The 23,872-nt window shown below is 37.4% G+C and overlaps 1 protein-coding gene across 2 annotated transcripts in view; it reads left to right on the top strand.

The window, feature by feature from the left end:
• Positions 1-23,872, top strand: part of LOC112048631 (GAS2-like protein pickled eggs) — a 139,173-nt gene that overhangs the window by 36,504 nt on the left and 78,797 nt on the right. Inside the window, exon 1 of one of the 2 annotated variants that reach the window (XM_024086250.2) lies at positions 20,556-20,716. The exons of the other annotated variant lie outside the window; for it this stretch is intronic. The gene's annotated coding sequence lies outside the window, so the exon portion shown is untranslated. Of the gene's footprint in view, positions 1-20,555; positions 20,717-23,872 lie in introns of those variants that run through there. 2 annotated transcript variants of the gene reach the window in all.

The raw sequence follows: 23,872 nt of genomic DNA, 5'->3' as shown, positions 1-23,872 counted from the left end.
GAAATTCAAAGATCATTTTGAATCGTCCATCACTTATTTTTTTCAATCATTGTAAAGTTATGGTGATAATTAAAGTTTTAAACCTAAAAGCTTCGAGTACGTTTATAATTATCACCATATCTTTGAATTTCATTGATTAAAATATTTTTAACTGCCAAAATTAGTTTCAGTTGGATGTACTCATAAGTATTTATTTGTTAATTTATCTCCGACTGTTCGATATTCGAAAACCACGTGAGTAATGAGAGGTATCTCTCACTAGGGGTGCACAGACGCACAGGTGTGGTCTGGTCCTCATTGTGTCCAAAACTGCAAATCTGCTCACTTATCTACTGCCCAGCGTAACCTACTCAGGGGACAGTCAGTGCTAGCTTTCCAGAGCAACATATTATAGCCTACCTTAGAGAATCTATCTTCTACCTTAATATATAAATGCAAAAGTTCATTCATCACGACATCTCGAAAACCACTAGACGACAAAGATGAAATTTGGCAGGGAGGTAGTTTACAGTTAGAAGACGTCCACTAAGAACCGATATCGCAAGAGGGCCAGATTAAGGGTGGCCAGGGTAAATCGCGAGCGTCTACTAGTACAATATACTCATAAAGTAGAGTGTGTATGTATAAAATACATATGTAAGTTTGTTTAGACAATCTCGGAAACTCATCTCAGTCAGATTGTAAAAAACTTTTTGCATATTATGATAGACTCATGCGCAGTGACATAGGGAAAGGGAAAGCTGGTAGTATTTCTATAAAAGTATGTTCGAAGGGTAACGGATTTCGCGTTGTAGGTGTTTGCTAGTGTATTACATAATATAATAAGCAACTTAGTAATCCACTGAAACATAGATAATATCATCCACTTCCTTTGATAAGCAAAATTAGTTGATTTGCTTTCAAGTATTTAATATTTTTATAAATGTAAATAGCATCGTAGAGTTACGCTCGTGTAGTGTAACACAAACTTTACTCACGTAGTTCAATGAACAGTGCAACGCATAAAATTAAACTTTTAGGAAAGCAAGCAATACTAACGCTTATTTGCTAATGTGATAGGAGTGATATTCGTGTGAAAATATTTTATGTCATCTAAGCCGTTGATTGTACGTCTATGAAAGGACAAAAAGCATTTTCTTTGTGAATGGTTTGCGAAATAATAGCTTGTTATGAGAATGGTGGCCATGTTCATATGTTCAAAATTGGGACACGGTAATGTAAAGTTTCCCACAATAGTCTTCATAAACAGACTTCAAAGTGTAAATCAAGAAGATGATTATTAATATTAATATAATAATGAATAACGTAATAAAAAATAATGAAACGTGGCGGTGTGAAAATAATTGAATTGAATTAATTTATCTGCTGATTGAATAATTCACGAAAGTTTGTAGTGACAATTATTGTTAGGTACATTTGGTCAAACAATCCGCTAAATATTGGCATGCAAATATTACGTAGGTACACCAGCTGGCCTATTAACTATTTTGGTCTTTATTACCAACCTATCAAAAGAACAATATATTGATAAAATGTCATTTACCTACTGTGTGATATCCATCAATAAGCACCGGATGAGATTTATACATAAAATCTCAATTTCGTACATGTCAACTAGCAAACGTCAAATATAGTGAATTAGTCTCCAGAAGTGGGACACTGGTAATAAATTAAGATTTTGTACATTAATATATTTAGTTAAGCTTCCACGTGAATTTGCGGGGCTCTTAGAAGTTAAATTATAAATTGTGTCCTGACAAAGTAGTCAGTGTGGTAGTCCCAGTGGGCAGAGACAATAGGCAGTTGTTTTTTCATTGCAGTACGAGTAGTTGCTTCATTCGTTCATTCATCTCTAACACTCGCCATTCATTCGCCGCCGACGAGGACTCTTGTGTTGCAATCTGCTACTGACGAAACTTGCAGCGAGGGCGTGGTGGATACACTTGCCTATCTTTAGCTTACTATCAGCACACTGCTGGACCCCGTTATTTCTTCTAGGTATATGAATGGGGTCTGGATATTAGACCCATCACGCAGCTCCAATATTGGCGGTCTTAGAGCCGTAATGAAAGTCTGTATGATGTTAGTGGTATAACCGGGACCCACTGTTTAAAAAGGCACGAACGTGTAGCTCCACACTGAGAAAAATAAGCTACTTAAATGAGCTACTTACGTAAGGACCTTGCGCATTACTACTTACTACAGGTGCAGCATACGTACCTATAAGAGATGCGATATACTTAGTAATGATGCAGCTTGCTGTGCCGTTTAGAAGTAACCCCGTGTTACATAAGGAGCTTTTCAACAACATAGCGCCGATAACCGTAATAGTGTCTGGTTTGCTACGTATCTTAAGTTTGGCGCACCAGGATTTTTTTCAGTGCACCAACATTCTAACTTGGGGCCTTGTTACTGAGCATTACTCAAAATATATTTAACTAGCCAACATTCCGCGGTTTTACCCGCGTTGATTCCGTTCTTGTGAGAATAAAGAGGTAAAGTTTTAGGGGGTAATCTCTAGATCTACTGAACCGATTTTGATAATTCTTTACAACTAGAATGTCATTATTTGTGAGTGTCATAGGCTATATTTTATCCCCGTATTCTGACGTAAAACCGCTACGGGCTAGTCGCATACAAAATTAAATTTATTTATGTATTTCCAAGTTTAAACTTAAGGACAACAATAATTATTTTACTTACAACAAAATTATACACTTATTTAATATAATTAAAATATTTTCACTCCTGACAGAACGGTAATTTCTTACAATAATTAAATATCCATGTTTAGGTGTAAATAGGTGCTAATTATCTCTATTAAAGCGTAATAACATAAATAATAACAGAGGAATGTGTCGGTCTGTGTGTAAGGCCTCGCCTTGACCGCCAGGCGGGTGTAGGTACGGTATACGCCTAGGCCTGAGGTTAGGTCCTAGGTCACCTACAACCGGTAGAGCACCAGTTTATGGGGCGGTGACTCAAGAGACTAGAAATCGCCTTTGTATTGTAATTCATCATATTTATTACAGGAATAACGATATCTTATATTGATACGCTGTATTTATTGGAAGGTAACTAGGTTATCAATAAATAAAATTAAAGTATCTGTCTAGCGATACTAATATTAATTAAGTTATTTATCAAAGTTCATGTATGTCTTTCTGTTTGTATGGCCTAATCTCTGGAACGACTGAACCGATTGTAATGGGACTTTCACTGGAAGATAGAGGAGGTTATGAAACAACATATTGGTTTTTTATCCACCATTTGTAAAAAAATGCACGCATAAATTATAAAAAAATTGATTGTTCGTTTGTTTGTGTTGAATGGGCTCTGAAACTACTGAACCGATTGTAATGGTGTAAGAGATTTTCAATTATTTCAACATTAGTATCCATTATCCCATAAGAACATAGGCTATATTTTATCCCCGTATTCCCACAGGAAAGGGGGTGAAACCGAGGGGCATCTGCTACAACTATTATGATAATAATAAACTGCCGCGGTGGTCCAGTGGTTAGCCTGTGTGGCTTCGAATCACGAGAGCCTGGCTCTAGCTATGTAGTACGGAGGTTTCTTACTTCTAACACATTTTCAGTGATCATTTTAGCCTACAATTGACAACTTGGTGGTGTTACACCATCACTCCTATGCCTCGGAGAGTACGTTAAAGCCGTCGGTGCCGGTCATTATCATTAACATCTGATAGTGATCGTTAAAGAGTTTAATATCATCACCCTAAGTTCGCCAACCCGTACTGGAATAGAGTGTCCGGTCCCCTTTCTCTCCTAAAAGGAGGGAGGTCTGGCCCTATAATGGGCCGTTAACATAGGCTGATGTTGATGATTCTTGTTGGTTGCCTGTAAAAAATTGCTTACAGCAATGAGGCCGTCTTTACATGTTTATATTTGTTTCTAAGTCATAGATAAATAATGTATTTAATAGAATGTAATTAATAAATTTATATATCCTGCTTTGTTTACATATTATTATGGTTTATTATATTTTCTTGACCACGCGCTAAAGTGTGATACAAATAAATAGTGACTGGGCCATACATACATCCATTTAGAGTAAAATACAATAAACATTACTAACATGACATTACTTTTCTTTGTCAACTCATATAAGGATTTATTTGCTCGACGGACTCGCGACTACTTACAGTTGATCTTTGAATTTGAACTTTAATTTTATCCATAAGTATTACAGGCAAAATTTGTAAAATCGAGGAGATTCTTGAAAAAGGAGATCAATGTTTTTATGAAAATATGTAATTTTTCATATTATATCTATTTTTCAGGATTAAAATATTATTTGCATCATCGACAGGTCCTTTACACGAAATGTTCTGAAATAGGAAATATACCTAAAGCTTAATATGTGATTCTGTCAAAAATCCCCAACTAATTTAGAACTCATAGGAACACGCTTCACGTGCAGAAAAACTCATAATTAGGAATGACACGGCATTTGAAGTTTAATGGTTAGGGGCTGGAATTTGCTGCGGTCATTACTTCAATGCTTTGTTGAACTATTCGAGTATTCTCATACTCGTCCCTAACTCAGGGTAATTAAAGGAAAACGGAATATTTAATAACTAGCGGACGCCCGCGACTTCGTCCGCGTGAAAGTCGTTGTAAACTTTCAACTACCACTATCCTACCCTACTCTACCTCTACCCTACCCTATCCCAACCCTACCCCTACCCTACCACTACCCTACCCTATCCCAACCCTACCCCTACCCTACCACTACCCTACCCATTAAGGCTGCACTTCTTTATTTATTCCCCCCCCCCCCCCCCCCCGCGAGTCGCATCGAGCGCGGCAACCGTTACACAAAAATAATCCATATAGCATGAATTAGTATTCACGCGCGATGGCTTAGCGTATTTCTTGTATAACTTTGGTTTAGCGTATTTCTTGTATAACTTTGGTTTAGCGTATTTCTTGTATAACTTTGGTAACCGATTTTTATGATTTTTTTTTTATTGAATAGGTAATAATGTTAACTTTTTTAGTTAGGGATGAGTGATGAGTGTTATAAACATAAGAGTAGACAAATATAATTAGAAAGCTCCGAACTGCTAAGCTATCGGGAGTTACACGTGTTATTGTGAGTCAACCATAAAAGATAGACATATATATGCTGTTGTGTTTTTATAGATAATTTTAAGGAGGACATTTCCGTCATACATGATTTCCATGTAGCTTTAACCATTAAGGCTGTACACGCGACGGAAGCTTAAAAAATTGAGTAACTTCTCCCGTTTTCTCAACATTTCTCTTCACTGCTCTGCTCCTATTGATCGTAGCGTATTGAAAAGTATACTATAACCTGCCCAGGAGTATGTAGAATAATTGTACCAAGTTTCGTTAAAATCCGTCTATTAGTTTTTGTTTCTATAAAGAACATACAGACAGACAGACAGACAGACAGACAGACAGACAGACAGACAGACAGACAGACAGACAGACAGACAAAAAATTTACTGATTGCATTTTTGGCATCAGTATCGATCACTAATCACCCCCTGATAGTTATTTTGGAAATATATTTCATGTACAGAATTGACCTCTCTACAGATTTATTATAAGTATAGATATCTGCGCTGAGTCTCCTCTCAGAATGAGAGGGGTTAGGCCAATAGTCCACCACGCTGCCCCAATGCGGATTGGCAGACTTCTCACACGCAAAAAATTGAGAAAACTCTCCCATAAACAGGTTTCCTCACGAAGTTTTTCCTTCACCGTTTTAGACACGTGATATTTACTTAATTTCTTAAAATGCACACAACTGAGAAGTTGGAGGTGCATGACTCGAACCGGATTCGAACCCACACCCTCTAGAATCGGAGGTAGAGCTCATACCATACATGGGCTTTCACGGCTTCATATATCTACTTACGTATCCAAAATATGTATATCTTATCCCTCTTTCTCCACAATCCTATCATCAGGGATTGCCTGTTAGAGATTGCTTATAGCAATAAGGCCACCTTTGCATGCTAATGTTTAGTTTAATTTCTTTTTGTTTTACATTGTGTGCAATAAATTATTTCCTCTTCTTCATAACATGCAACAGCCTCCGTGGTGCAGTGGTATGCGCGGTGGATTTAATGACGGAGGTCCTGGGTTCGATCCCCGGCTGGGCCGATTGAGGTTTTCTTAATTGGTCTAGGTCTAGCTGGTGGGAGGCTTCGGCCGTGGCTAGTTACCACCCTACCGACAAAGACGTACCGCCAAGCGATTTAGCGTTCCGTTACGATGTCGTGTGGAAACCTATATGGGTGTGGATTTTCATCCTCCTCCTAACAAGTTAGCCCGCTTCCATCTTAGATTACATCATCACTTACCATCAGGTGAGATTGTAGTCAAGTTTAGTGAGTATTAGCTTAGTGAGCTATATGAGTAGACATTCCTCGTTATTATAACAATCACTGTGAACACTTGCACAGACAGACACACAGATTTTATCGGCAGTGGCGCCGCGAGCTAGCGTGCGACCCATTTCAACAATAACTTATTTATAGAGCTGATAAATACATCCAGTGATAAGGATGCCTGGTTGAATACTCTTTTGTGTCTCGAAAGGAGCTCGCTCATTCTAGATTTAACTTAATATTTTAATAATAAGGCTTTTGTGTAGCAGTCGCGACTTGAGTGTATCTATTTACTGTAGGTATTTAATCTCATAAAATTTACAGGACGGAGATCCTGGGTTCGATCACCGGGTGGGCCGATTGAGGTTTTCTTAATTGGTCCAGATCTGGCTGGTGGGAGGCTTCGGCCGTGGCTAATTAACACCCTACTTGCAAAGATGTGCCGCCAAGCGATTTCCAGTAACATGTGTGGAAAACGAAAGGGGTGTGGATTTTCATCCTATTCCTAACAAGTTAGCCCGCTTCCATCTTAGATTGCATCATCACTTACCATCGGGCAAGATTGTAGTCAAGGGTTAATTTGTAGAGAATAAGTCTACATAAGATTTTAGTAAAATGCCAATGCTTACCTATCTAACAACACATTTGATGTCGCGTCTCTATTGTTTGTACAATAACTAACCGACTAAATGTTTAGAGAAATACAAAAGCAGTCGTTTAGTATTTTTTTAATTTTAATGACATCGTGTGACTTTCTTCATCCAATTACAATCAGTTTAAGTTTTAACGAGCGTCGCAGACGTCGGCCCAGCGACCGAATTAGTGACGCACCCGCATAGACTAGGGCTGGCACTCGCAGGAAGAGAAGCAGTGGTATTGCTACTGAATTAAAAAAAACTCTATCTTATGTGACCGCATAACCTTTAACCATGGATCAGTTAAGGCTCTATAATTGATATGTCGTATTGTTTAGACGCCGTATACCTACGTTGTTATGCCTGGTATTCATTGTTCTTAGTAAAGGAACTACATATTATTATGTGAAAATTACTGCGTATTTGTTACGAGGTACATATACCTATTTGACGAAACTTGTCATAAAGATACACTTGATGTATCCTGGAGATGGACACTATTTAATGTCGTTAGAGACTAATGCATGTGATGTTTACATTAAAACGTTTTGTTTTTATATCGTAGAGATAGGTACAATAGTAGATTTAGATAGCAGACGTCCCGTGGTTTCACCCGCGTGGTCCCTGCTCCCGTGAGAATACGGGGATAAAATATGGCCTATGACACTTACAAGCAGCGTGGTTTTCAAAATCTGTTCAGTAGATCCAGAGATTACCCCCTACAATACCACAAGCTTTACTTATACATATCCCGTAAATATTCATCGTCATTAGGTGCCCTCTTCAAACTGAAGTTCGGTTATCAGGCGGAAAAAAGTTTTCCGATCACTTGAAATATTTTTCAACTGGCTGTAATTACTAGACATGTATAATATTAGTATTTACAAATACTGTCGTTGGCAGCCCTGTCGCGCAAGCTGGGGGAGCTTTTGTAACATGTGTACACGTGCACTTATTCAAAGAATAAAGCTCTAACATTGTCATACCAACTTAAACCCTAAGTTTTTACAATTAACGATCACTTTGCTATGATTCTCGGATTTATTTTTAGATGAATAGTTACGCAGTTAAGTTCTAATTCCATACTCGGGCGGATAAAGCTCAAAGTTGTATTCAAGTCGGCTCCCAATGTGTTATTATGTGTTTGTTTTTAATCTTTAATGCTCTAGGGGATGCGGGGCTGAATTAAAATTTATAGACGCAATAACTTTCTATATTCGTACCCTACTTTTATTATGTTTTTGAATTACTTGGACTAACTTTTTGATCGAGTTTTCCATGTTTGCTTTATAGTTAGTGGTCCTTACAAACTTTATATGTTTTATTCATTTTTTTTCTGGGCCTCATGGGCGTCTACGTCTGTTGTGTAATTCATAGAAGTGCAAATTAACAATTAAACCTTACAATAGTATCATATGCGAGTAGTCACTACAATTAGGCAAACGAAGTTTAAAAAATGTTTAAACTATTCAAATCCCATTTTAAAGAAACAATATTTTTTTTTAAATGGCGACCGCCACAGACCACATGTCATTAAGATATTTTTTAATTTTTAAATTTTCTGAAACTACACAAAAATATTTTTAATTATGGACATAATTTAACACTTAGCACTATCATCTGATGTTCGCAAATGTGATGAAAATGATACAATCTATAAAAGTATTGAAAATATCAATGTCTTAGTCAAAGGGCCTGAAAAAACGCGTAGGAGTAATGTTTTCAAATAATTTTAACTACTGATATACCTATGTACAATGCGAGTATACTTTTGTGTTCATTAATTGATTGATATATTGCGCGGCGTTCTTGTGATGTAATTAGTATGTTTCCGCCCGACGGACGTAAACAAAACATTCGAGTTTATCAATAAATTGTGATAACACCTTTATCGAGAGCGAACCCAACAACCCTTCACGTAAAGGCGCGGTGACCGTGCTCCCATTAATAATAACTATAGCTACTTAGCTTATAATTTACTAATTATTCACTCAGAATACTTATACCTAAAAGCTAATATCATTCAATAAGCTATCAATAACTATAAAGCCTTAAGTTTTTAAGCTTGCTTAAGAATACAAACCAAATAGTAAAGAAAAGCATGATGAAAATTTCCCTTAAGCTGTATCATAATAGGCCTGGCCCTGATGATTCGTATAATCTTTCATTACAAAATCTTAATGTAAGGATTTGTACATTAGGATTGTACATTTATAAAGTAAGGTGGTACAGAGGTCGTTGACCCTGTTCGTTATCAGATAAGGTGTGGGGCCGCGTGACCTCATTCCACACCCTATGATAAGGAAGTTGTCAAATAAACGATCGCGTTGCATTGGATAGGTTCATAATGAAGATATAGTGCGCTGTGGTTACTTGTATGTAATGATTCGATATACTAATGGATTTCACAGATGTAAAAACTGGCCAAGTGGGAGTCGGACTCGCGAAGACGAAGACTTCCATACCGTTATTTATAAAAAAAAAATCACGTTTGTTATAAGGGAGCCCCTTAAATATTTATTTTATTCTGCTTTTTAATTTTGTTGTTATGTGACAACAGAAAAACATCATCTGTGAAACTTTAAACTGTAAATATCACATCTCAGCCTGGTGTCAGACGGACGGGCGGACGGTGGAGTCTTAGTAACTGGGTCCCGTTTTATCCTTTGGATACGGAACTCTAAGAATGCACAGTGAAGAAGGAATTTTCTATTGCCTACCCTAGTTGAAAACCACATGCATGCCACTGGGCTCACGTCCTTCTTATATATTATCTCGCCTTTTATGTTAGGTACTCTATACAAGATCACTTTTAGAAGCTTTTCCTGCCCTGCTATTACGTATGTAAACGGTCGGTAAACTCGGTCGTACTACAAACTTAAACAGCTAAAACGTTATGTTATTTAATTCATTCTCTCTTTGTTAAAAATCCTTGATTTCAAATCCTAGCTCGACCTACATTACGAGGCAGTGAGGCACCCTCACACTAACCGTGCGCGCCGGATGTGGCGTCAAATTACTGATTGATGCAGTTAGGATCGGACAAAGGACCCGTTTATAAGGATGTGCCTCTTCTTTTTTTCTTTTATTAACACCATTGATATGAGACTAAAGAGACACTCGTTTTAAATTCGTTTATTTCTGTAACTTAATTTGTAATTGACTTGTCTATGTGTTTATGTAGCATTGTATTATGCATTTTGTCATACTGCGTATGCAGCACTATTATGTTTTATGTTATATTTTATGTTATAAATTGAATAATGTAGCTTTAACATGAGGGTAATTTAAAAAAATAATAATAAAAAACAACAACCGACCTCAAAATAATAAAAAAGTTTCCATTAAATTAAAAGCGAAACATAACATCGATGTGCTACCTTCTGATCAGCTTGAAGGCGGTACCAAGTTAGTGCTGTGTTAATTAAAGCCGTATCTGAAAGAAGTGTCTGAAAATCCAGTTAAAATCTTTATGATTGAAACGGCTTGAATCGAAATCGAACGGTCGAAACCTCCTCCTTTTTTGAAGTCGGTTAAAAATGTATGACATTTCGATATACGTTAGGCTACGAACTTTTCAAACGTCCCTAGTATATAATGTTAGGAGCAGACAGGAAAGGCGCCATAATTGGATCTCGCTCCATTCTAAAATTTACCTCGGTCCGGCGCTGTGTGAGTCAATATTTATAAACATTTATCTATTTGTGCATGTAACTATAGTAATAGGTTGTAAGCGTACGTTAATAAATAAATAAATAAATTATCTAGATCATCACTGTCAGCATCATGTATGTCTACGGAGACGCCAAAATCGCTACAGTATAGCCGGCTGAATGAATTTGAGTCAAGTCTCAGATAAGTTATCACTGGCAACATGCGACTGTTCGAATACTTTCGTATTCCGTATCAGGCACTGAGGAATTCCGGACGAAAAGATATCCTATTACAGCATTCGGTAAACTTCGTGACTCAGTCTTTGGCGGTTTTTCTCTCTTCCTTTTATATTGTTACCCTCCTGGACCGTCCTAGTTATAAGTACATATTTATCTAGTGTATTTTTCATTGCGTATATATCTTTGCGTACAAGTATATCAGTAATGGAACGAGACATTGATCCTAAGATGTTTGTCCCGCTAGTGGGTCACAGAGCAACGAATACGGTCTGCAGCCTCATAGCTGACAGGGACTCTGTTTTCCGTCAAAATATGATCTGTTATGCTTGATCATATTTCGTTTAAGTGATAAAGCTCTGTTTTAACTGTATAATAGCTATACTTCCTGCGATAAAATGGTAAAAGTCGCTTTGAAATTTAAAATATCGCTTCAAACGAATGTTGAAGTGTTTCGTCAGCTTTTCATTTAATATTTTACGAGCTTTTATAAAATAGCTCTGATTTATTTATCTATCTTCTATCTATACTATAAGTGTAATAAGAAAGTATATTAAGTGTTTGTACTAAAATTAGGTATCAACAATCAATTCAAGAAAAGTACTCGTAACTTATCATAGGAAACCAAATTATTCTTTACCATTTAATTTGTGTCTGGCGCTCAGACGAACATACTCGTATGTATTCTATGGCTTGGCGTTTATTTAATTATGTAATACTCTGTTTTTGTGTGGATACTAGTTCGATCAGAGGATATTTTGATTGAGTCATGCGTTTGTCAACAAGATTGTCTGTCTGTTTACTCTGCCATTGCGTACGAATGTTATTAATTGTGACATTGCGATGATAACAATGTGAGATCACAGGCAATTTGCTTGTGACACTTATGTCACCGTCGGCGTGAAATTAATTATAGTTACTTTGTTTTTTGTAAAATTTATTTGAACAGAATTGACGTCAAATTTCAGGGTTATATATCATCATCATTATCATTATCAACCCATATTCGGCTCATTACTGAGATCGAGTCTCAGAATGAGAGGGGTTAGGCCAATTAGTCCACCACACTGGCCCAATGCGGATTGGCAGAATTCACACACGCAGAGATATAAGAAAATTCTCTGGTATGCAGGCTTCCTTCACCGTTTGAGACACGCGATATTTAATCTCTTAAAATGCACACAACTGAAAAGTTGGAGGTGCATGGCCCATGGGTTATATATACGAGTATAAAACTCGTATGTTTGGTCATACTTCCTTGAATTGTTGCTATGGATACAACGGTAATCTATTTTATCCTTATTAATTATACGAGGAAATTGGTAGTTTAGACCCGCAGCGGCGTTCCAATGCAGGTTGGACGACGATATAGCGCGTGAAGAATGAGCATGACAGAGCTCCGTGACTTTGTGAGAGTAGTTCAGCCAACGCTCCTACACAGGCACAGGCTCAGGTCAGGATGGTAGACAAGTATAGAGTTTCGACCATAGATAACCTCCTTAAGTCACCACTGTAGGATTGTAGGTACGTGAGCTTACCCATGGTTAGAAGCGTGGGCAGAAGCTACTTATTATCAGAATCTTAGGTCGAATTAAAACCTTGTTATATCAATAAAATACACATTTCGGCGTTTTATAAGTTTTTAAGAGTGTTAATAGTCGTCCTTGACTTGGTTGTCGGTCGTATACTGATGCGCGTGGGCCCGGCTTATTTCATTGTCAACTTTTTACGATTTTTATTGATTTGCAGAGGCGTGGTACTAGAGATTTTACAGGTAAGTACAAAGTGCTACATGACTTTTTTCCGTATTTGGCGTACGAAGGAAATTTTGTTTGAAGCGAAAGAAATCGCTTAAAACCGAGCATATAGGGAGCATATTATAGCTTCGCTGAGTGTGCTAATAACGTGACTTTGTTTAAGACTGATTGAAGGGGAATGGGTATTTATTTTTGAAATGATAACTTCTTACGGGAGGGTAAACCAATTGGTAACGTAACGCGTTACAGCTGAAGTTGGCACGTTTGCTTGCACTTGACATTGCAAACTTCGGAATGATTTTACAACCACATTTTAAAAGTTTCTATGTTTTTGCTGTCAAAGTGTTCTTCACACCTCTCTGACAATAGAGATTTCTTAATTAAATTTAATAATTAATTAGATTTAATTAATTAAAGCAATGAGTTTAAGTTATCACTTCTGTCACACTTCTCTGTTGAGCCAACCAATTGACCTCCGTGGCAGTCAGTAGTGATTCTAATGTACAGTATTAAACATTTTTTTTCTATTCGAAGACTTTGATCCCAGCATATATTGAAGGACATAATTATGAAACAGGTAGTGAGAGGTGACAATGTTAACAGTGCTTAGTCGTACACACAGTTAGTCAGTTTGCACAGTGCGGCTAACGTTGAGGCTTTTAGCTAATTTGCGTCTGTGCCCGTTACGCAGGCTAACACACAGTTAGGCACGGATTATTCATCTACTCTTTGACTTAAGCAGGCTAGTGTTTGATTACGATGATACCTACTTGATGGGAATAGTATGATCAATAGGATAAGTATTGGTACATACATGCAAGATTTACGAATGCGTTCCCGTAATCTTCACGCAACGAGTCGGAACAATGTATGTGTATGTAGGTAATGCTGAGCCTTAGTAAATAAATAAATAGGTAGTAAATCCCGTATATTACATACTACGTATAAAAGTTTGAAGTTTTATAATTAAGTTACGTGTAGTAAGGTATCTATCGGAAAGTAAGCGATGATGCAGCTTTTTAACCGACTTCCAAAAAGAAGGAGGTTCTATATTTGCTGTATGATTTTGTTTCTTTTATGTTATCAGCTATATATCCGTCATTTATGGTCAGATTTTGAAAATTCTTTTCGTAGTATGTGCTTATTGAATTGTAAAATTAAAAATGGCGACATGCGTCAACATTGCTTAAAACAAAATATGAATTAAAATGTGCTGTTGAAGTTGCACCCATTTTACAATAAGAATGTATCTAACTTTGAAACATTTTTGCAACGCCAGCGGCGCCATTTTACAAAATGGCACCGAGTGATTGATTGGAGCCGTTCGCGCCCGCGGCCATGTCTAGATAAAGATATCTTAGTCCGAGCTATTAAATAAATAACCGATAATAATTCAGTTTTACAACCATTTACATTGACTGATAAATTACTTATATTGCTAGACGCTAAAGATTTCGAACGCTAGATAAAGGTCTCGTTCAAAAACAATTCAGAACAAAAGCGTTTGTTTTATACAACAATTCAATACACAGACATTCGGTTTCTTTCTGTTATTATAATAATAGTGAAAGTTCAATATCAGTGAAACAAAGCCTGCTTGTTGCTCCTGTGAAAAGCGCATGAAAATCCGTTCAGTATAGTCTTAGCGATTTGTTAATAAAATTGAACATTTTGAAAAATCCCTGAAAGTCATGAAATTATTTACACTCTTATTATTAAATAATTACACTCTCGATCAATTCATCGATATTATCTTTCAGTGAGCTTTCATTTGAGACCGCACTCGAGTATATTTGCAGACATTCGGTTGTTTTCCCCTCTTTCCACACAACTTTTAAACGGCTCAACCGATTTTCATAAAACATGTCTAAGAACACTCCTCCGTAAATCACCTTTAATAAAAAAAACTTGATATCTTTTCATCCGTTCGGGAGATGCCTCAGACAGACACTTCAAACTTATAACACCACTCTTTTTGCGTCGGGGGTTAAAACTGGTACTTATCACTCCTATTTTTAATTTAAATTTTTTGTAGTTTGTCAATCTAATATTCGAAATAATCGATTTTAACTCTTTTATTACTGTACAACTGGAGTTATTTTATTAAATTTTTTTTTGTCCGATTTTAATAAAACAATGTCTAGTTTAGTCTCAGGTACTCCGTGTGTTTTATTTTAATTAAGTATAGTTTATATGTATCGTAGATGTTAATCGATACAGGCTAAACTTAGTAAAAAGAGATCGTTTTTGAAAGGATCCCGCAAAGCCGGCGCGACGGCCTTGTAAATCAACATTGTATAACACATGACAGCCCTACAAAGTTACGCCGGCCACACACGGCCAAGCATACCGTCTAGTTTACAGCGCTTAAAGATGTGGAAGTGAAAAAATATCGAAATATAGTTATGGTTAAGGTTACGATGGTTTTTTCATTGCCCACATCCCTATAAAAGTGCTCCAATCAGTGCGTTGCCTTCTTCGATGCTGCGTTGTTTTACATATACATATGTTAATTACACGCTATATTAAAACGTTGCGTAGTTTACGGAGCTCCATTGCTACGACGGACACTGGACTGCTGTTCACTTCTTTCGATCCATTGCTGACACTGGGTGCATGTTCTATTGAATTGCGACGTCGTGTGTCATCGCATTGCAGGTGTGGCATACTATGCGTTGCGACGACGCAACGCAACGCACTAATGAGGCATCGGAGCATCTCCCTAACTTGACCGTGAGTAGCTGGCATTACCTACACCGGGTTGTCCCGCGGTGTACTGCAACCCGATCCCTTCATCTAAATGTGGTTAATTACGTGACCGGGGCATTGACCTTAGCGGCGCCGCGGTTGGCACTGTGGCGCATAGTTTGGCGCGCTGCCAAATAAACCGCTATGTTGCGCTTTTCTGCTTAAAGCGGAAATAGTTTTGCGAAGGGCTGGAAGCTTGAGCGCCGGAATTAGCCGCGCGTGCGAAAGATCGGCACGTAGTTCTTGGTGCGCGTGAGTTATGGCGGTGTTAGCTTTTGAAAAACTATCACGGGTACGAAGGAATTAAAATTGAAAGAGTTAAAGCAGGTCAACCAAAAACTATTTCTAATACTAATGATGACGTACAACACGGAACCCTTCACTGCATATGGCCCGACATGCACTTAGCCAGATTTTAATAACATATTCTACATCCTCATTTCCTTTCGTAACTCGCTATATTCATGCAAAATAATATATACTACGAAAATTTCATGAAAATTAACAGGTTCCCTTATTGGTTTATTCAATTTTCTTCGACTTCTTGCATACTGCTTTATTGAGATATTTAACAAATATTAGCGTCATTAAATAAATTATTAATTGTTAAGCTTTATTTTATTAATAGAGAGAGCTTGCGCCATTTTTTAAATGCTGAAAAAATTATCGGCCCGTGTTCATCATCATATGGAGTTTGGACCATGCATATAAAGAAGCTTCAATATCATGTTATCTCAGTAACTTGATGTCTGACAGAGACACAGAATCTTAATTCTTAAACCAATAAATACTATGAGTATATTGTTTCACTAGATTGGTTATCATTTAAATTTTAAAGATTATCTGTTGTTATCTTGTTTGTAGGTACGGCTTCAGGGAAATACGCGTTGCTTCAGTGAAAAGTGACATATTTCACTAGTTACTCACATATGTTTGTGTAGGCGGAGCTGCGCTAGTGGTGAGTACGCGCGGTGAGCGAATGTTATGACTACTCTTTGAAATATTTAGTGTGCGGCTCCTCTACTACTGGTCACAGTCTCGTTATCGACAGTACCGGATTAACACCCCTTATAGTGCGATTCGGGGTCTTTTGACCCCGCCACTGAGTCCTGGCTTTATAACACATCTCTTTTTTATTCTAAGCTGAATAAAAGTTACGCCCTTCGCACCACAGGAAAATCTATGTGTTTAGTGCTTGCGGTGCAAGTAGGGATGCATATAGATATTGGCTGTTCTGACAAATGTCAAACCAAAACATGCCGAGATGCCAACATCTTATTCAATAACAAGTTAGCCCTTGACTGTGTACTGACCTGATGTTAAATGAGGGTGCAATCAAATATTACTTGGAAGACAAAGTTCATTTGACCCATACCTCTGACGGGTTATATACGGCATCGTATCCGAACGCTAAATCGCTTGGCGGTACGATTTTACCGGTAATTCCCATGGTCGAAGCCAACGACCAGACCAGACCTTAGTTAATTTAGAAATAAAATCCTTAACTAGGACCACAGCACTACAACCTCCATCAGAGAGGTATTGTCTCGTCACTCACATAAAACTCACCTATTCCACGATACAGACAATGGTAATCCACCGTTTGTACAAATGAGTCGCCGTTTCCGCGTGGTTGACAGCTGAAAAGTGCACGAAAGCGTCGTTAGCTGCAGTGCGAGTCGCAGGAAACGGCTGGCAGTTCTCTGAACACATCGTGTGATTCGACCAAAGTTAGACCGCGTCTTCGTTGGCGTGGAAACCTTGAGCCACGATAATCATTATTATTACAGTTTGGACCCTTTGAAGTTCAATTTCAATAAATTGTAGAGTAATAAAAGTAAGGTAGGTTAAACCTAATAAAATTTATAAATTTGCCTATATTATAGATGTAGCTAAAAGCTAAATCGAATTGATAAAAGTAAGACGAAAATCCGTTAAGTAGGATTTATAAACTGTAGACAAACACAAAGACTTAGACCTCACGGCTTCGCTCGCGTGAACTCGATTTTTTTATTCCTATTGATATTTATTCCTGTGGGGGAATCGTGATAAAAAGAAGACCAAGCATTTATACCTAAAGACAACACTATGTATTTTTACAGAATATGTCTAGGCATTGTGCTGTTATTGAGTTTGCCTGATCATTAACTTGTATCAATTGAGAGTCATAATTTTACAATTTTTTCCCTGTTTACAATGTAAGCCGATTGGTGTGAGAAAGTGAAACGAACTTCGACAACTAACTCGTATGTGCGGTTATTAAAACCGAAAGTGCTGTGAAGACATAACCCGAGGAACAATTGAGCTGCAGTGCTGCGCTCGACGAGTTTCTATTGCCACAATGGTAAAAGCGTATGACTGAGAAAATTTTATTTGGAGCGAAAAAATGCGCATTTTTTGTTACATATGAGTATCACAGACTGTCGGCTTAACAGATGCGTTTAGCATCCTCGTAGCGTTCGTTCTTAATGTACAGGCGTTTTAGGTTACGTTAGCTGAGAGCCAAGACGTACCTTTTACCCGACTGCGTCAGATGGAGGGTAATGTTTTTAACATCTTGTATCGTTGGTCATTCGTTAGCCTGTGTACCTTCGAATCGCGAAGTCCTGAGATTTGGCCAGCGTGGCCATAATATACACTAGGTATTTACACTAGGTATCTACCTACTACCTAGTGTAGTCTAGTACAAGGAAAATTACAGCCGTGATAGCCTAGTGGATACGACCTCTGCCTCCGATTCCGAAAGGGTGTGGGTTCGAATCCGGTTCGAGGATGCACCTCAAATTTTTCTGTTGTGTGCATTTTAAGAAATTAAATATCACGTGTCTTTAACGGTGAAGGAAAAACATCGTGAGGAAACCTGCATACCAGAAAATTTTCTTAATTCTCTGCGTGTGTGAAGTCTGCCAATCCGCTTTGGGCCAGCGTGGTGGACTATTGGCCTAACCCCTCTCATTCTGAGAGGAGACTCGAACTCAGCAGCTCGAACAAATTATTATTATTACAATAATATGTTGCTTTTTCCTATGGCTATATAGCCCGGGTGTAATATTACAAGTAGATTATTGAAACTGTTTGTTGTGCCCATACGTCTGTTGTGAATATACATAAAAACTGATTAGCTCGTCCGTGTGTGTGTCGGGCACGTACCACATTCACTATTCACATCCAGGTAGCCGCTGCGGGGAAGGTGCGTATTTCTAAAACTTGTTTTGACTTTTGATGGGAAAAAAATCCCATAAAGTTTGAGCGAAGTTCGAGTAAAGGTTCCTTATGTGGAGATTAAAATCGATTTATGTATCTACTTATCTGCATTTTAGATGTTTTTTTAACCGACTTCAAAAAGGAGGAGGTTCTCAATTCGGTCGGTATTTTTTTTTTTTTTTTTTTTTTATTTATGTATGTACACCGATTACTCAAAGACGCCTGGACCGATTTCAAAAATTCTTTTTTTGTTCGAAACGGTATAGTCCCCATTTGGTCCCATTGCCATCATGACAAGATCTGATGATGGAATCCTGGAGAAATTGAGGGGAACTTTCGAAAATTATATGGGTGTCTAGTGTGTTCGTGAACTTTTCCATTTAGTGCCTTTCAGAAATATAAAATTATGAAGGTTTAAAATCGATCTGATGATGGAGTCATAAAACAGACGAGGGAACTCCTTGGCGATTTACAGCAGTTACCTTGTGTTTGGGCTTGATTAATTTGTCTTAATGAGAACTTTCCACATAGATAGGTTGTGACTGTCATTTAGGGGTTTGGTGATGAAGACCAAGGACAATTAAGGGAACTCCTTAACAGTTTACAGTAACTACCTTGTGTTTGGCCTTGATTAATTCGTATTGCTGAGAACTTTGTACCAAGATGGGTTGTGACTGTCATTAGGGGTCTGATGATGAAGACCAAGGTCAATTAAGGGAACCCCTTAACGGTGTACGGTAGCTACCTTGTGCTTGGGCTTGATTAATTTGTATTGCTGAGAATTTTGTACCAAGATGGGTTGTGACTGTCATTAGGGGTCTGATGTGTTAGTTTGAGATGAAATTTTACACTAAAAATGGAAAAATAATAAAAATTTTAATAAAAAAAATACAACCGACTTCAAAACCAAAAAACGTACCCAGTAAACTAAAAAGCGAAAAATAACATCATAATATGTTCTACCTGCTGATCAGTATGAAGGCGGTGCTTAGCCGGTGTTGTCTTGATTTAAGCCATTTCTGACAGGGCCACATGAAACATCACTGTCTGCAAAATCTAAATGGCTTGAATTAATACATCACCGGCTTAGCACCGCCTTCATACTGATCAGCAGGTAGAACATATTATGATGTTATTTTTCGCTTTTTAGTTTACTGGGTACGTGTTTTGGTTTTGAAGTCGGTTGTATTTTTTTTGTAAATAAATAATTAAATCAATAGTAAGTATATAAATGAAAATTACTGTAAGTGATTTTAAAATAGTTTTGTTTTCTCAAGTGCTTATAGTTATTTAGACAATACTAAAACACAATCAAGCTTTTAAAATTTTTCTGTCTGTCTGTTAATCTGGGTTGATTTTTGTTGTTTTTGTTGTTGGGTTGATTTTTGTTGTTAGCGTCGATTTTAACTTACACATGTAGGCTACGTTTTTTACTGGAAAAATTCATGGTTTCCGCGCTTTGTAAAAGTTCACGCGTATGAAGTCGCGGGCGTCCGCTAGTACTTAAGTATAATTTATATTAATATTACTTATGCAATATTACAAAAAATATATTTAAATGCTCAAATATGTACCTTTTTACCTACCATTCTATTAAAAATTGATCTATTACGTAATTTTAAGAAAAAGCAATAACAGAGTAGGATTCAGATTTTGGTATTTCTTTTCCTAGCTGATATTTCTAGTTTCTAAATCTAAACTATCTAATGTCATACATAACAGGCACCACTTGAACTAACGTTGTTCATAATTAACTTTGCTAACGGTTCTATTGTTAAAAATTTTGTTCCGTTTATCTTTTTGGATGCAGATCCCTAAAAAGAGGCAGCCGGGTCTGATAAATCTCGAAATTGCATTTCCAAGGTCAACTAAAGCGGGCCCGGTAGAGGCGCGCGTCTCTACGCCGCCGCCGCGTCAACTTGCTGAATTTATCAACTTGAAGCTAACTTTTAGCTTAGTCTTCGTCCGGCTCTCGTGGTGTATGCACGTGTTGCTATCGACACACTCCGCGAATTATACGAAACTCGAGTGTTGTGTTTTTGGCGTAAAAAGGATTTTTGTGTTGTGGGCCCACTAGTTTCTTTATACCCAAAGGTGAGTTGGGGTAATAAAAAAATAATCCACCTTTTATTTTCGATTTGCAGTTTACTGAAAAATTGTTTATTTCGGATTCGGATGAATAATTTTAATTAATCATCGGCATTTGCGTCATGGAATGTAGACTGAAAGCGTAATTATGTTTTTGATTTATGTTTTGTGCTTATCCTAATGTAACCTATTCAGTATTTAGTTAGTTACTGTTGCCCAGTAAAACTCCAGAAAATATCTAATAGGTATCGAGATTTTCCGCTACGGTATCGATTCCGCGATAATAATATTTAATACTATAAAACCTATACAGCGTTTTTATTTTTTGAAGGACTTCCGAAAAATATATCGATACTTCAACATTACCCGTACCTGCTGAAAAAGAAAAACGCTTATAGCCGCGGGAAAGCTTTTGCTTTATAATTCGAATAGTAGTCATACAATGAATAGGAATATTAGAATAGATAGGTACATAGGTATTTAGATAATATGATGGGTTTTTTATCCAAAAAGTGAATACAAAAAGCCTCATAATATTAAGCAATATTCTTACATAAGAGTAATCAAATGTAACAAGTCATAAACATGTTAAGAGGGAAAGGGGCCGGAAGAATCAATTAAATATAATATTAATCATAATTGTTTTATTGCTGGCACACGGAATTCGACACAAACCGAAATGCGGTAGCATTTATACTTACCATGTAAGACACTTAAAATTAAAGGTATACTTCTTATGAAATTCAAGATAATATATATTAATGAGTAAATGAAATTAATACTTATGTTAGTATTTTAAATAATATAATATGTACCTACCTATATATTGACCTAAGGTGCTATAATTATTTATTGATATACCTACCTAGGTACTTACTAGGACTCCCGCGATATAGTCCGCGTAATATTAAGTTTTAACATAGGTATGCCGGGACCCGCGGAACCATAGATGTATTCAGGATAAAAGTAGCCTAGGTATATGTTGCTGAATAACTTCCTCTATTTTACAATGAAAGTCCGATTAAAACCGGTCCAGCCGCTCCAAAATACCTATAGCCTGGAGAAAGAAACAGAGAATCAAAAATTTAAAAAAGCTCGATTGTGTTTTAGATTAGGTACCTACCTTTATCGTATAAATAACTATATTATATAAGCATTTGATAAAACACAGAAGTTAGGAAGCTACTAAACTACTTCATCATCACATCAGCCGACGGACGTCTACTGCAGGACTTGGGCCTTTTGAAGGGACTTCCAAAAAACATGATCCTGAGCCGCCTGCATCCAGCGAATCCCTGTGACTTGCTTGATGTCGTTAGTTCTCTTGGAGGGGAATCGACCAACACTGCGCTTTCTAATGCGGGGTCGCTATTCCAGCACCTTGGAACACCAACGTCCAACGGCTCTTCGAACTATGTGCCCCGCCGCTATGTCGGTGACTTTGGTCCCTCTGCAAAGCTCCTCATAATCTGATACTCCGAGCATAGCTTGTTCGATCGCCAGGCAAGCAACACACTAAGGCTGTGTGCTGAGCCTTCTCATGAGGCCCAAAGTTACTTAATACATTTTAAATCAATCAGAATCAGATATTAAAATCATAATTACTCAGTAGATAGGTAGGTAGGTATGTCTAGTAACGATTAATATGCATAAGTCGATAGAATGTAACAAATTCCTTTCGCATGCATTTATAGTTTTTGTTAGCTATTCGATAAATCACTGAGTTTATAATGGGTTCGATTTTATGCATCAGTTCCTAGTAGGTGATAATAATACGCTAGGAAAAATAATATTTTTTTATGACAACGGAACGTATCGTAGTTATATCAACCCATATTCGGCTCACTGTTGAGCGTGAGTCTCCTCTCAGAATAAGAGGGGTTAGGCCATTAATCCATGCGCTGGCCCAATGCGGTTTAGCAGACTTCACTTCACAGAGGTTTCCTCATTATGTTTTTCTTCGCTATTTGAGATAGGTGATATTTAACATTTTCATTACAAAGATCAAATCTAAAGCTATAGCTTAGCTTAGCAATTTCGTTCGTAATACTCCCGATGGTCCGCGCAGGTCGGGGTGCGTGTAGCGATGAATGAAAAACCCACGACTGATTCTCCGCAAACACGATTTCACACCCGCGCAGTCATTCCCCCCGTCGCCCGCATATAATGAGAGTCATCAACGAACTTGCCAGACTATAGTAATAAATCGAACAATACGCACCAACAAACAATAGATAATAGAGTAATGCAGTTACAGACGTAAGGGTAAGCGTACTAGCGTATTGGTGTTAATGCGGCGCAGAAAGAGGTCGCGCGTAACGAGATTGGAAATACTATCCCCTAGCGAGGTGTATAGCTACAGCCCCAATAGCTCAACAGTTAAAGGGTGTCCGAAAGGTTCTAGTTCCAATGCCCGACCCAAGTACATCAAGTAAAGTGTTTTTCAGATAGCATGGGTGCGGTGACAGTTCGTTTCACTCTTGAAAGTTTGCCGCGATTCACGATAATAGTACGTATTATAAACGTCGTATAAGCAACTGTCACCGTACCCATGCTATCTGATAAACACTTTACAAGGCTTTTTTCCTTACACCAGCAACAAACAACCTGACTCTATCATTTTTACATGTTTTCCTTTTGTACGATTTGCTATGTAATTACCCTTGTCAAAAACCTAATGCTGCGAGCTATTTTGGTACAAGTTTTGAAAATGACGGGTTATTTTTTATTGTTAATTGATTTTCCATAATGTGTGAACATCATAAATTATCATTATAGACACATTGGCGTCAGAGAAGTCATTTGATTCAAATCAATATGTTTTGTTATCAATCCAACATGGCGGACGATAACCTTTCGATAACAAACACTTCACGATAAGTGGTTACAGGAATTATCGCGCGGACTCAATCGTGAACTGAATAATATTGTTTTAATTATCAGAAAAATGATAATAATTCCAATTTCTTGTCTAGTTTTGTAATTATGAATATTTCTACGTAATATGTTTGAAAATATCAAGGAAATATCTCTTCCGGGGAAGTACGTACTAGGCACATATCACCAAGTAGAATCATTATGTTTCTGTCTTATGCCTCTGCTACACTACACGAGTAGTGTGGGAAGTAACGAGGAAATTGAGCAGGGAAGTTGTGTGCCCAC

This window comes from Bicyclus anynana, chromosome 8 (assembly GCF_947172395.1).
Source record: "Bicyclus anynana chromosome 8, ilBicAnyn1.1, whole genome shotgun sequence".
In the NCBI taxonomy this organism is placed as follows: domain Eukaryota; kingdom Metazoa; phylum Arthropoda; class Insecta; order Lepidoptera; family Nymphalidae; genus Bicyclus; species Bicyclus anynana.
This window is presented reverse-complemented; position numbering and strand designations above follow the sequence as displayed.